The 14,501-nt window shown below is 40.6% G+C and overlaps 1 pseudogene; it reads right to left on the reverse strand.

Annotated features, from left to right (window-relative positions):
* Positions 1–3,690: 3,690 nt before the first annotated feature.
* Positions 3,691–7,924, reverse strand: LOC104596888 (20 kDa chaperonin, chloroplastic-like; annotated as a pseudogene).
* Between the last annotated feature and the right edge of the window lie 6,577 nt (positions 7,925–14,501).

Raw genomic sequence — 14,501 nt, forward strand, 5'->3', positions numbered from 1 at the left:
GTTTGATCAGTTCAGGGGGTGGAGGAGCCTTAAACCGGCCCCCCTGAATCGGTTTCAGAAAAAAAAAGAAAAAGTAAAAAAAAAAAACAATATTGATTTACCCGATACGCCCCTATCGACTTATCAGGCGTATCGATATTTTGGACCTTGGACACTTGTATTTTGGATTAGTGACGTAAATTGGGTACGTTGGTCTATTTAAGGCTGACCATTCTAACTGAATGAATGGCCCATTCTGACAAAAAAAAATAAAAAATTAGCTAAATCGTTGAATAGTTCAAACGGTTTAACTGCTCGGGTCAGTGGTTTATTGACCAAATCAATGATTTTTGGAAAAATAATGATTCTGGGGTAAAACGGAATTTGTCACCTGACCGATTCCCGATTTTTTGGTCCGACTGTCCGGTCCAGTCCAGTCCGGTTTTGAAAATCATGCCCAAGACATCTCAGGCTGGTTTGGGCTTCGTCAGAATTGGGTGGATTTGGTCAGGACCAGGTGGGTTGGTTGGGTCGTTCATGTTTTACATTTCTATCTTTCAATCATTTGAATAGCATTTGGACTTAACACTTTTGTATATAAAAAATGAAAATACATATAAATGTCATCACATATATAAAAAATGAACTAAGTTAGGTTTGCAAGTGGTCTTGTTTTTTTATTAAGGATGCAACTTTGGGCAGGTTGGACTGGGTTAAATATCAACCTAGGCCCAATTCCAAGATCAGGACTCAAGCTTTGGATTAGCCCACCCTGAGGCCCAAGCTTGTGTATCCACTCAAGCCTAGCCTGACATAAAACCAACACATCTTAGTTTGGGTTTGGGCTTGAACAGAAGGTGGATTTAGTCAGGGCTATTCGGGTTCATTGGATTTGAAAGCTATTTGTATTCATGTTTTACTTTTTTTTTACCTTTTGTTTGGATTTTAGACTGTATTTGGGCTCTATACTTTACTATAGAATTAGAATAAAAGTAAAATATATACAAGTCTCTGTACATGGATATATGCTACTTATAATATATGATGTATATGTTTTTGTGCACGTTAGTGGAAGATTGTTGTGTGTGTGTTTTTGGCTAGGGCCAATCAAGGTTTCAACCCAAGCCCAATCCTTGCTATATCTCGGGTTGGGTCAGCTAAGACAAGGTAAGTCATGGTCAAGTCATAGACATAATTTCAATGAATCTATTATCTATATTTAATTCCTATACGTTTAAGATCTGTATTTGTTTGTCTTTGTGTGGTCATTTCTTCCTAGTCCTACATTTTTCACCTGGAAGTTTTTATTCTTAGGCTCAGTTTGGAAAGAGTGAAAATACAAATATGTATAGCCCACAGACTGAGTCGTGCCACTTTGTTACTATAGCCCACATGCTTCTGGTAGGCGTGCACTCACTTACCAAATCTCCATGAACCACAAGAGGATGATGCTCAAATTTTACAAAGAAGACAGAGAAGAAGATTGTTCTCAGACCTGAATGGACACAGAGGTGTCCTTTCAAACAGGAGCCTCTTCAAAACAGTGCACCTGTTCGAAGAGGCACAAGAAGGAAGAGACATGAAGTTCAAAATTTGAAGAGACACAAAAACGTTTTGTTCAAGATTCAAATTCTTAAAAGCAAAAATTATTCAGTGCATCGCACATGTGCACCCGCACCCCCACCAACGCCTTGACTTGACCCGACCCAACCCTTCACATGCATGGAATATCTATAGTGCCCTCCTCTTATGGGTCCCTATCCATAGAGAGAGCAAAACTATACATATACTCTACTTCCACTCCTTTCCCAAGCAATGTGGGACAAGGAGTTTTCCTATACACTCAAGAGTGGGAAAAGGAAAAGACAAAAACAAAAGAGGGACGAGAGAAATTCTTGAAATTTTGAATCTCCCTCAAACAATAAATATATACAAAATACAAGGTTTTGCGATCTACAAATTTGTATTTGTACTCCTTCCAAACTAAGCCTTAAATACAAGTTTTTCTTCTATGCATGGCCTGTCGTGTGCGATTGTGCCTACATTGAATCCACACATAACGCAGTCTGGTGTGCCTAGATCAGGTTCTAAGCTTAGGCGTGCATGCCCAACCTTTCCCAATGAAGAAATTACATTGCCACTCCAAGTAATTTTATTTTTTCTATTGGGAAGCCAATCGGGGAAAATGAACACAACTGAGTTCAGACAAAAGAAGTGTGCAAGTCAGGTTTTATCTCTCACCACATGTTTGTTTTATGTTTCCAAGCAAGGGAGACAATAAAATGAAGAGATGATTGTAAGAGGTGTGGGGCAGTAGGTTTGGTGCTTGCATTTTTGCTAATGTCAAGTTTATTCAAATGTTTCATTTTGAAAATTTAAAGAAAAATGATGGGTAAAATAGTCTTTTCCATCTTTGCATTAACAGACGCTAGCGACAAGGAGGGTTTAGTCAACTATCAAAAAACTTAGGGTACTTTAAGAAATTTGCCCATAACAAATAATGAAAATAATCACATAATGAAATAATATTATTAGATGTTATTTTTATTTATAATATTTTGTTGTTATTAAATAAATAAATAATAATAACAACAATAATGATAATAATGATAATGATAATAATGATAATAATAATAATAATAATAATAATAATAATGATAATAATAATAATAATAATAATAATAATAATAATGATGATGATGATGATGATGATGATGATGATGATGATGATGATGATAATAATAATAAAGGTAAATTACAAAGACCCCCTGTACTTTGTTTTGCGACAAAGGCCTCCCTTATACTATGACCCTGAGACAAAGACCCCCTTACGTTAGCTTTTCGTTGAAATCTACTGTTGCAATATCTTTTAATCTCCATACTACCCTTGTAATAAAGACAATTGAGAGAAAATACTATTCATCTTTCCCAATCTCACAACCCTGACTCTTCTTCCCCTTCCCCTTTCTCTCCTCTATCATTAACGCCCAGGCTTCTTTCAACAACAACAGCTAAGTGGAATACTTGAAACTATGATTGCTTCACAGAAACCCATTTGTTTCCCCAGCACAAGCCCTCTCTTTGGATGTGTCTCTCTGTTCTTTTCTCGGCCCAGTGTAGTTGTAGAGCCTTCAAGGCTCCCATTGTCTCCGATGCATTGAAGGGCTCCGGCCAGTATTTCGTTGATTTTAGGATCGGGACCCCACTTCAGAGCCTCCTTTTTGTGGTGGATATCAGCAGCGATCTCTTCTGGGTCAAGTGCTCTACTTGCTGGACATGCATGGGTGTAGGTACCCGATCGAAGGGGAGAAGAGAGGGGCATAGGTACTCGTAGAACTAGAATCCATTGAGGCTTGGCTTTTGGGGATCAAGAGATCATCCAGTATCGCCTGCTCTAGATGCGACAGACTTGGAATTTATTTCCTCTGCCTCAGAAGTAATGGATGCCGAGGATGGTTTCCTATTGGAACGCGACAGACCTGGAATTGATTTCTTTGTGTAGGATAGCAGAGATCTCCTGATGATTTTCGAGTTTATATCTCGAGCTTTCATAGCGGAAATCACTTGCATGTTTACCAACAAGCTCAAAATGCATAGATCATCGAACCAGGGTTCGGCATTGCTAGCAGCGGTGTTAGCGTGTCCCGGTATCAATCCCATTCAATTTGTTCTGGTTAGACGACCTATCCGAGCTTGAGCTGGCTCCCTCATTCACCAACCATCCAGAGGAACAGATCCTACTGCAATTACCTGCTTAGCACCATATGAATGAATATGTTCAGGGCTTCACTTAAACAGAGAAACATATGTCAATGGTACTTCCTGCTCCAGCCTAAAGCACAACAGTCTCTGTTCTACTTTATGCATAGAAGAATTCTCATACAATTTCCCCCCTCTCTATTACCTACTATCACCACCACCCTGATTACAAAATGATTTAAGACCTTTTAAGTAATAGAAGAAATAAATCACACTGTGCCAATGGAAGGTTTCTCCTTTGTTGCCTCTGTCAGCAGCAAGCCACCAGCAGTCTTTTCTGTTCAGCTTCAGCAACCTGGAATCAAATAGACATGAACGGTACAACCACAGATTACCAAAATATCAGGAAATATCCAAGTGAGGACTGAACAACAATGATGATTTGTTTTGAGGAAGCCCAAGTTATTCCATGATGCACCATACTTTTAAATCATACACCAGCTTAGAACAACAAAGAAAGGAGACACACCTTGATTAGAACACGGTCATTCAGAGACTTGAGATCCATGATATTGTTTGTCTCAAGAATGTCCATAATGTCATCCTCCTTCAACAGTAGATGATTGGATCCATTGTACTTCAACTCTGTCCCTGCATATTTTGAGTAGACTATCTGAGTACCAGTCTGCCAGAAAGAGAAAATTAGTGGAACCTATTCAACTACATAAATAGATACACTCAAGCATACTGAAATTGAAAATCACCTTGACATTGATGTCAACTTTATTCTCTCCAACAGTCCTTCCCTCTCCAACGAATACAACTTCACCTCCTTGAGGTTTTGTTTGTGCAGTTGAAGGGAGTAGAGTTTTCATCTTTACCAGAACTCTATCGCCCAAGGGTTTGATGGAATTGTACTAGTACAAAATTGAGAAGATCAGTATGAAATACCCTAAATTTTACACGCAGATGACTTCCTAATTCTGTGTACCATCAGATACAATACACACCAACATGGATCAGGCTGAACAGAGATCTCTATTCAGCTAAAATCAAATCAAACACCATAACATTCAAATCCACATCACAACTAAGAGGGCTCCCCTCACCTATTGCAACTGCAGCTTGAAGAATAAAATTTTCAACTCATTCCCTCTGGTTATACAAGGACCATTAAGAAGACAACCTGTTTATTGAAGTTGGGATCATGCTCTATTGGGTTTGCTAGCCAAATGGGCTGCAGTATTTGGAGTAAAATACCATGTTTCATCGGGAAACACAGCATCGAAGGTATAACCGGACTTTGGGGGGCTCTCATCAAGGGGCCTAGAATTGGCCGGTTTGATCATGCCGATCCGTCTGTAGCTTTGCGTGGTCAGAGTGCATTCTTGGTCATATTGGGTATCTTCTTACTTTGGTTCAGCTGGTAGTTAACCCAAGTTCGTCTTTTACCATTCTTGCTGCTCAGATTAGCCGAGGGCAACGAGGTAAATTTGCCTCCAAGTTCCAACGGCTGGTTGAAGGCTTTGAGGATTCAGAGGATAAGCTAAGGCCGAGGCGGGATGCTCCCTTCTCTATATAGTAGAAGCCGAGGATTGCGGGTCATCAACTCAGTGGTGAGATTCCTAAAGATTCGAGGTACTACAAAATAAGAGATGTCAGAGGCCTCGAGTGAAGACCTGAGGCGGAGGCTCCAACACTCAAGTTAGTATGAGGTGTAAGGTGGGGGAAGGAGCAGATGAAGTCTCGATGGTAGTCCTTGGATGTACTAGGTCCCCAAGAGTAAATGCTAATGAAACGAGGTAGGTGCAATGATTTTAACTCAAGGCACTGGAAGTAAATGAGAGAGTTGTATCTGAATTTTGGGATTTGGATCCCTTGTCAAGGGAGAGTTACCTCAAATTTATACTTGAGCGAGCTAGAGGCAGGTGGAGATGAACACACCAGATGAGAGTTGTATGAAATCAGGTGACAGGTCCTTCCAGTACGCCCAACTGCTCTGCAGTTGGCTCTGTATGAAGGCAGTAGGGTTCCCCCCTATTGTGGCTAGTGCTGTCAAGTGTTAGTGGGCTGGACGTGGCTAGCCCACATCACTTAACCCCCACTTCCGAGGCTGAGGCGAGGTCTTGACTTCAGCTAGTAATGGAGATGATAGTCGAGGTAAGGCCTCGGCTTTGGTCGTCGGGAGTAGCGATTGTTATGCCTTTGGATTCGTCAACTGAGGGGTATTCTGTAGTGGCATCGCTTTCACCTCATATGTGTCTTCTCTCATCTGTTCGGAGATGCGTGTGGCGTGGATGCCTCGGGTTAACGGGGATGGTCCATATCACGTACGGTCAAGCTGCGTCAAGGGTCCACCGTGAGGAGGACAGTCACCCGGATAGGCGTACGTTTGTTGGGCTGAGCGGTTCGCCCGACGGGTGAGCCTCGCGGTTCGCCCAACGTCGTTTCATCTTCCGTGGGCACGCGTTGAGAGGTGCGGTATAGCTGGTTCACAGAAGCAAAGGGTCCCTGTTATCGCCGAATCCGTAGTGATCTGAGTTGTTTCTTGGGCGTCGTTTCGTCTTCCGAGGACGAGTGCCGGATGGTGCATTATGGTTGGATGGTGGAAGCGGAGGTGCCTCAGCCATCGGATCCAACAAGATCTAGGCTATCCATTTTCCTTTAAATAGGGGCCCTGGTGGTGACTTTCCCTGTTATTTGAACTTAGGCACCCTTGCTGTCGAGTGAACTTAGCTCCCAAGTTCTCAATCCTTTAGGAAGCCCCATCTTCACCTTCTTCACCATCTAAGTAATTCACAATGTCTTTCTTAGACTCCGGCCTTGAGTGCCATGAACTCCCAAACACCTCGGGAGGGAGCTCTCCTCAAATCCCTTTCCCTCTCTCCTCCTTAGGTTCTTTGGCCAGAGCCCCTCTTCGACGGGAGGTAGCTGTACAAAGGGAAAGGGTAGCCTCAGGGGGGGTTGAGGGCTGCTGCCAGGGTGATGACTCTCGCCATGAAAGCGTCGTGTCAACGTTGTTGAGGGAGCCCGAAGGGTCTCTAGCCGATGAGGAAGACGGTGTGGAGCTCACCACTGGACCGGTGGAAAGGAGCGCTGCCCGAAGGGTGGCTAACGTTGGTGTCCCACGCTCGGAGTTTGACAGCTCCTTGGATGTGGGCCAGGTCAAGTCCCTGGAAGGGTGACTGACGTTAGGTGACCGGCCATGAACCCCTGACGAGGGAGAAATCTGTGTCTACTAACATTTTTTAGAGTCTGGCCTTAGGTTTCTCCTCCTTTCCTTAGTTTCTAAGTTATTGGAGAGGTACGGTATCACTATCAGTCAACTCATCCCTAATGCCCTAGAACCATCATGGCAATGTTAGTGTGGGCTCGGCTTCAGGACGTGGAGCTGACATTAGAAGTGCTCGGTGCCATGTTTGCATCAAGGAATCATGTTTTTGAGGCCAACATGTATTACTTCTATCCCTGGAGAGGGAAGTCGGTGCCCTCGTCCGTCCATGGGTGGAAGGACAAGTTCTTCTATGTCTCATACCCCGAAGGCTGGAGGTTCAGGTTTGATTGGGAGGAGGCCTGTGTAGTCATCGAAAGATGTCCCCCTCTGCTTTGAGGTCCCCCTCTGCTTTGAGATGAAGAGGCTATTATGGTGGCTCATCTGCTTGTGATGGGGACATTCCAGGCGAAGCCGTTGGCGGAGGAGGAGGTCCCCCTAGTGTTCGTTGGGATTAGACCTACCCCCATCGGTAAGAGAGGTTTTGTAGTTACTTAGAATGCCTTCCACATCTTCATCTTGTTATACTTACTGTCTTCTTTTGTTGTTCGTAGAAGTGCCAATGGATGCTAAGCAATGATTGCTCAAGAAGGTCGGCGCAAAGCAAGATGGGAAGAAGGCCGAGGCATAGACGCCAAAGCAACCCGGAAAAGAGGTTACCTCCCTGTCTCGATGAAGGGGGGAAATCCGCAAGTCCCCGCCAAGGGGAAGCAATCGGTGGTAGCACCCCAAGAGCTCGCCGGTGGGGTAAAGAGGCCCTCAGAGGGGTCCAAGAAGTCAGTGGAGGAACCGAAGAAACCAGTCGGGGGGGGGGGGGGGGGGGGGGGGGGGGGTGGGGGCGAAGTGGGTCGGAGGAGGCCCGCTGTAGACAGGAGCCATCGCAGAAGGTGGCCAGCGCTGAACGCCCGGTGGAAGAGGTGGTGAGGAGATCTGCGCCAGGGGAGCATCCATCCAGGCCTTCTTCAGCTCCGCCATCAGTGCAAGGGCTCCCCGAGAGAGCCGAGGGGGCCAACAAAATATTCCATCCAAAGTGGTAGCTCCAAGAGGGGGACTCCATCAGGGATGAGGGGATCAGCAAGGCCCTGGTGAGCAGGGTGATCTTGCCGAGGGACCGCTACCGCTTGATGTAGAGTGACCCCATGGCCATCTACGATGAGGGCCTATACCATCTGGCCGAGGTAAGACATGTATTTTTTATTATTATTTTTTCTGTTGCTTTGTATCTTTTGTATTAGCTCCTCTTCTTCCTCCTTTGTTTACTAATTGGCTATGTTGCAGGCCTGCTTGCACTTCGTTGGTTTGAGGGATCGGATGAGGCTAGCGATGTCTCGCATTGACAAGCTAGAGAAGGAGAAGGACAAGCAAAGACTGCTTCCACTGAAGATGACATGGTGCAGGATGAAGCAGAATCAGCAGGATGGCTCTTCAGCAAGAACTTGATTCTTCAACAAGAATATGATGGAGGGCTAGTGAGCACGACTTCTGATTACCTTTTCTGCCAAAAGGTAATATCAAGAACACTTCTTGATCACTCCTAGAGGTGGAGATCGAACTGATATGGCGGCAGGAGCAGGAAAGAGTAGAAGACAGGAGCAGTCGAACTGCATGTTCTTTTCTCTCTTTAATCTTTGAACTGAGAATTGTGTCTTGGAGGTTCTCCCTGCTCCTTTATTTATAGCCTTTAAAGAGAGCATCTCTTAATCCCATTAGGAGTTTCCTAATCCAAATATTGTATTTGGATCTACACTCTCTTTAAGAGATAAGAATAATCCCTTATCTTATCTGCAAATAAAGATTAGCCCTCCTAATCTAATTATGAGTTTCCTAATCCAAATCTTTATTTGGATCTGGACTCTCTAAATGGATAGGGACAATCCCTTATCCTATCTACTGATCTAAATCCCAAAACCGCCCCCTTTTGGTTAATCTCATTAAGCTAGTTCGAATTGGGCTTTAGGCCCATTAAGTCCACCTGCTCACTTACCCTCCAAACTACTGCCTAGTTGGATATCATTGTATGGCGTGGGACCCAAACATTGATCTACACATCAGCCACATGGGTTTAGCCCAGCCTCTGTTACAAGGCCTGGCCGAATTCATTATAGAAGACAGTGAACCCCTAAGTCCATCACCATGGGCTCTTAATGGGCCCAACATTTACACTAAATGGTCCATGGGACAAGCCACCTTATAAAAACCCAAGGACTGTGGGTAGATGCAAGATTTGCCCATCAGGTATTACTTTCAATGGTCTTACACTTAACCTCTCAGCCCATAATGATCAAACACTGCCCGATAAGAGAGGACCTTTCCCTCGGCTACAAGGTACAGCGTTGTACTCTCTACTCACATGGATCCCGGGAATTAAAACTTTTTGTAAACATTTTGAAACCATAATATATTATATATATATATATATATGTATATCTCTATTTAAATATATTTTGCAAAACAAATTTCAACGATTGAAATCAATTGCCGGCAATTTTGGTTTCCATCAGAGAGAGTGCATCCCCGATCATTCATTTTGTCTAACAAAGGAGTTGATCCTGTCACTATGATCACCCACTCAGTTGAATTCTCAAACTATCCCAACATACCCAGGTTTTGACCCTCTCTAAGGATCTCATTGATTGACATATCAAAGATAGCCCAATCCAACACTTAGTGTAGTATCATAATTGAGTCTAGAGGTCAGGTGTAACATTCCAGTTTTGCCCATCTATCTCCAAGGTCCAGGGCAATACTAGAATTCTGGTCCGGTTCAGGGTTTCAAGAAAACCCACACTGCATGTTCCTTATGTCTCACCTTGACAGCTGAGACAAGTCACCCCAACCAACTTGGTAGCACATCAGTGTTAGCCTTGGCAGGATAAATCTCCCTAGATCTATCCAACGGCTGTGAGATTCTAAACTAACACGAGTCTCAGTTTAAGGGTATTACATAGAAACACACCATAATAACATGAATCAAATATGTACTTTATTCATTTGCATTAAATGTCATAATGTACATCATTTTGATTGGAGCTAAAGGGCATACACTTAACACTGACTTCTACAATTTTTCAAGAACATGCACAAAAACATAAATATTAAGCATGGTATTTAGTTTACAATCCACCCAATTTTACTAAAGCCCAAACCCAGATTCAAATGTGTGGGGCTTAGGCCAAGCTGGGTTTGGGTTGATGAACTCAAGAATTGACCTTTGAATCTCTTATTAGGCTAGACCAAGCTTGAAGTTCTAATTTTATGGATAGACCTAGCCACATAGGTTGACATTAAAAGTCCAATTTACCAAGGTTTTTAAAACCAAATTGGACAATGGACCGGGGAGGGGTCTAGTTTTTCGGTCGAATGTCCTATCGTTTAAACCGAATGAACGGTCCATTCTGACAAAAAAATTAAAAACCACCAAACCACTAAACGGTTTAACCACCCGGGTCAGTAGATTGCTGACCAAATCAATGGTTTTGAGGGTTTTAATGGTTTTGGGGTAAAACGGAACCGATCACCTAATCGGTTCCAGGTTTTTTCGATCTGACCATCCGGTCCGGTCCTATTTTAAAAATCATGCAACTTACCCAAGTTATACCCTTAATGCATTATATAAAGATATTTGTATATATTATTCTTTTATTCAATTTTTTATACTGAACTGCAAAGCTCAAATGCAGCTCAATTGAAAGATAGAAATGCAAAACATGCTTTCAAATAGGGGTGGCAATTTTCAATCCAACCAACCCACCCATTTATTAAAGGGTTGGGTTATCTTTTAACTACTTGGTCAATAGTGGGTGGATTAATCCAATAAAGACTAACTTAATGGTTTGGGTGAATTGCGTCATGGGTATACAATGGGTATCCATTAATGGATTAGAAAATTTCATTTTTTCGATTCTTATCTTATTTCTTCCCTTATATTTTGATAAGTAATAAATTATTTATTTACACAAGAAGAGGTTCAATACAACTAGCGAGAGTACCCCACCAAAAAGAGATCAGATTGCAGTTTCTTTCCCTCCTGAGCCAACACATGAGCAATCTGATATCTAGACCTACTAATAAAACTAAAGTTAAGAACTGAAAAATAAGACTTGAACGAACTAATCAGATCCGCCTAAAACATAGATTCCCATAAGAGCTTAACAGAACCAGACTTTAAACAATTAACTACATTTTGAGAATCTGACAGAATGACAGAATGAGGACTGATTGCCTGTTTTGATCCTTAGCAATAGGGGTGTCAATCAACCGGTTTTAGTTTAGATTCAATCCAGTACAAACCTTATCAAATCGGATTTGGACGGTCCATTATAATTATTGGATTGGATCAATCTAAAATAAATTGATTCATATTTTTATTGGTTTGAATTAAACCTAAACTAAATTTTCAATAATTCGATCATGATGCCAAACCCTTATCCAATTTGAAATCAATCAAAACTGAAAACAGTATAAAATCACTTTTATGAAAGTACTTTTACGAAAGCACTTTTATGAAAACATTTTTATAAAAACATTTTTATGAAAAGTATTTTTACGAAATCACTTATAAAAATACTTTTACAAAAGCATTTTTACGAAAGTACTTTTATGAAGCACTTTTATAAAGTAGTTTATAAAAAGCACTTTTACAAAATCACTTTAATTTTATGAAAGCAACTTTATAAAAGTACTTTTACACGAAGCACTTTTATGAAATCACTTTTACAAAAAAAATTTTATGAAAGTACTTTTATGAAAGCACTTTTATAAAAGCACTTTTACAAAAGCACTTTTAGAAAATCACTTTTACAAAAGCACTTTTAGAAAATCACTTTTATGAAAGAACTTTTACGAAATCACTTTTACAAAAACACTTTTCTAAAGTACTTTTCAAAAGTACTTTTATAAAACACTTCTACAAAGGTACTTTTAGAAAAATACTTCTACTAAAGTACTTTTATAAAAGTATATGGAACTACTTTTTGAAATCATTTTACAAAAGTACTTTTACAAAAATGCTTTTATAAATTTACTTTTACAAAAGCACTTTTTCAAAGTACTTTCAATAAAGTGCTTTTGTAAAAACACTTCTATGAAAATAGTTTTATCAAAGTACTTTTTTAAGGGATTGTATTGGATTTGGACTGAATTGGATCCAATACATTTATAAGTGAACTCACGTTGGACTGGATCGGGTTGGATCAAATCCGTCCAATTGACACCTCTACAAAATATAATGCAGAAAAAACAGAAAGAAGCTCAGCATCTGCTACCCCCTTGAGTAACTGCCCCTTCAACCACCAGCTGCCACTTAGTTGATTAAAGACATCATCTCTGTCTCTCTCTAGAAAACCCTAATCCAAACCCTAATCAACACAATCAACAACAGTAATTCAATACGAACTAGATCTCCCAAGACAACGATACAGTTTCTAGTGGTAGAACATTGGACCCAAAAAATTCATATCCATTTGCATGATTGATGTTACAGACCCATGAATTTATTGGACCAGTCATACTAGCCTGTTCTCTTCAAGGCCCAGCCCACAAAGTACCCCACCAATAATTGTAGTCAAGTATAACCGTTTCTGTTCTGATGTGGCCGCACAATCATTACAAATCATTACCATTGTGAACCACTCCTAGGATCAATTGTAACGGTCACGGGCCAATATAATTGAAACCTATCAATAAACAAGGCATTCGACATTTTAATCAAATTCATCTTCTACTTTAGTGATCCGGAGCCTTCTTTGAGAGTTGTTCCATCATTATTACTCTTTTCCTTTCTCTAAAACTGTATTTAACAATTGAAAAAAGCCATTTTCATTCCCTCTAACTCGATATGGGATAAGTTTACTTGGAGGGTCTACTTTCTCTACGAAGTCGGCTTACTTGGCTAAGTTTAACAGCTCCGAATTTAATAACAACCTAAACCAAAAAATTAGGTTGATTTGGAAAATCAGATGCCCACCAAAAATAAGAATTATATTATATCTCCTGGTGAAGAATAGTCTCACCTCAAACTCAATCTGGAAAGAAGGGGATTTATCATAAATACTTCTCGTAGTTTTTGTGGTGTTGAAGAGGACATTGATCATATTTTTAGGGTGTGTATTTTTTGCTCATCAGGTTTGACATTTATCTCCCCTTCTCTTAACGGGCCGATCCACCAAAATATCAAGGCAGAGATGAGAAGTTAATCTTGGAAAAAAATGCTTTTATGCTTTGGGTTCTGTAAAAATTCAGAAACCAAAAAACTTTCTCTAATATTTCAATTCTTCCCTCTTTGGTCATCTCTTAATCATTTAAATGACTTCTGGAGTAGTCTCATTCTAAGCAAGTTGATAAACCTACCAAATCATGGAGGCAAGTCATTTGGAAGAATCCCAAGATGGGATCCATTAAAATTAATTTCGATGCCTCCTGTGCAGATGGAAGTTGTTCTATTGTAAGCATTGCCAGAGACTTCTCCTAAAATGTACTTAACATTAAAGGTTATAAATTGGGCTGCACCACCATCAACGTTGCTGAGGCTTGGGCTGCTTGGGAAGCATATAATCTTGCTCTTAACTTCAAAGACACCCCCATCATCATTGAAGGCGACTCGAAGCTGGTCGTTTCTTGTCTTCAGCAATCCACTTCCCCCTTGGCGTTTAAAGAGCACAATTTCCAGTTGTAAGGAGCTTGTGGATGCTTTCAACCTGCGGATTTCTTACCACCATGTCTTTCAGGTGGTGGACTCCCTCTCTCTTGACCCCTCTAATCTTCTCTCTAATTTGTCTCTCATTTGTTTTTCAGACTCGTGGGGACGTGCTACCCCGGCTTGTGTAGAACATTTCGATTTCCATAAAATAGTGGTTTTGGTGAGCTGAGCGATGGTAGATTTCTCCATCTGCTAGAACAGCCACACAGGTTCTTATCTTCGGTGAGAGTTTCATTTTGATGATAATGATGACCTTATAAAACTTGACAGAGCTTGGTTTTGCCAGAAAAAAAAAAAAAAGTTTGTTTGGGAGCTAAAGAACCCGAAGGACAATTTATTCCCAAACTTCACAAGATAATCCTGATTCTTGACAGAGAATTTTGTTGGTTGGGTTTGAACAGCATCACCTATTCACCATTTTAAAGTTGTAATCCAATCTATTTTTGTGTGGATGGATAATGTAACGAAGTCATTACCATTATCTTATTCTTCTGTGCCTGTAGTTGAAAATAAAAGGATGAAAGCTAACTTATTTTTGGAATTTTATTTTTTGGTCTTCTATTAAGTCGCCATTCTCCATTCCCATTAAAGAGATTCCAACTTCCTGTTCATTTTGCGATTTTTGGCTCAAGACTCTCAACTGTGCTTTGAAGTAAGTATGGGCCATTTTTTTCTCAATTTTATAAATTTATTATTATTTTTTATAATATTGCGTTTCTTTGTCTTATGTATTTTTTTGTTATTTTTCTTTATTTTCTGTCTTTCTATAATTTTCTTATGTTATTCTGTAATTTCTGTTATTGTCTATAGGATTTGCCTCACATATATATATTTTTTATTTTTGCTATTTTTATT

The sequence above is a fragment of the Nelumbo nucifera genome, chromosome 5 (genome assembly GCF_055504915.1).
Source record: "Nelumbo nucifera cultivar China Antique chromosome 5, China Antique-T2T, whole genome shotgun sequence".
Lineage (NCBI taxonomy): Eukaryota > Viridiplantae > Streptophyta > Magnoliopsida > Proteales > Nelumbonaceae > Nelumbo > Nelumbo nucifera.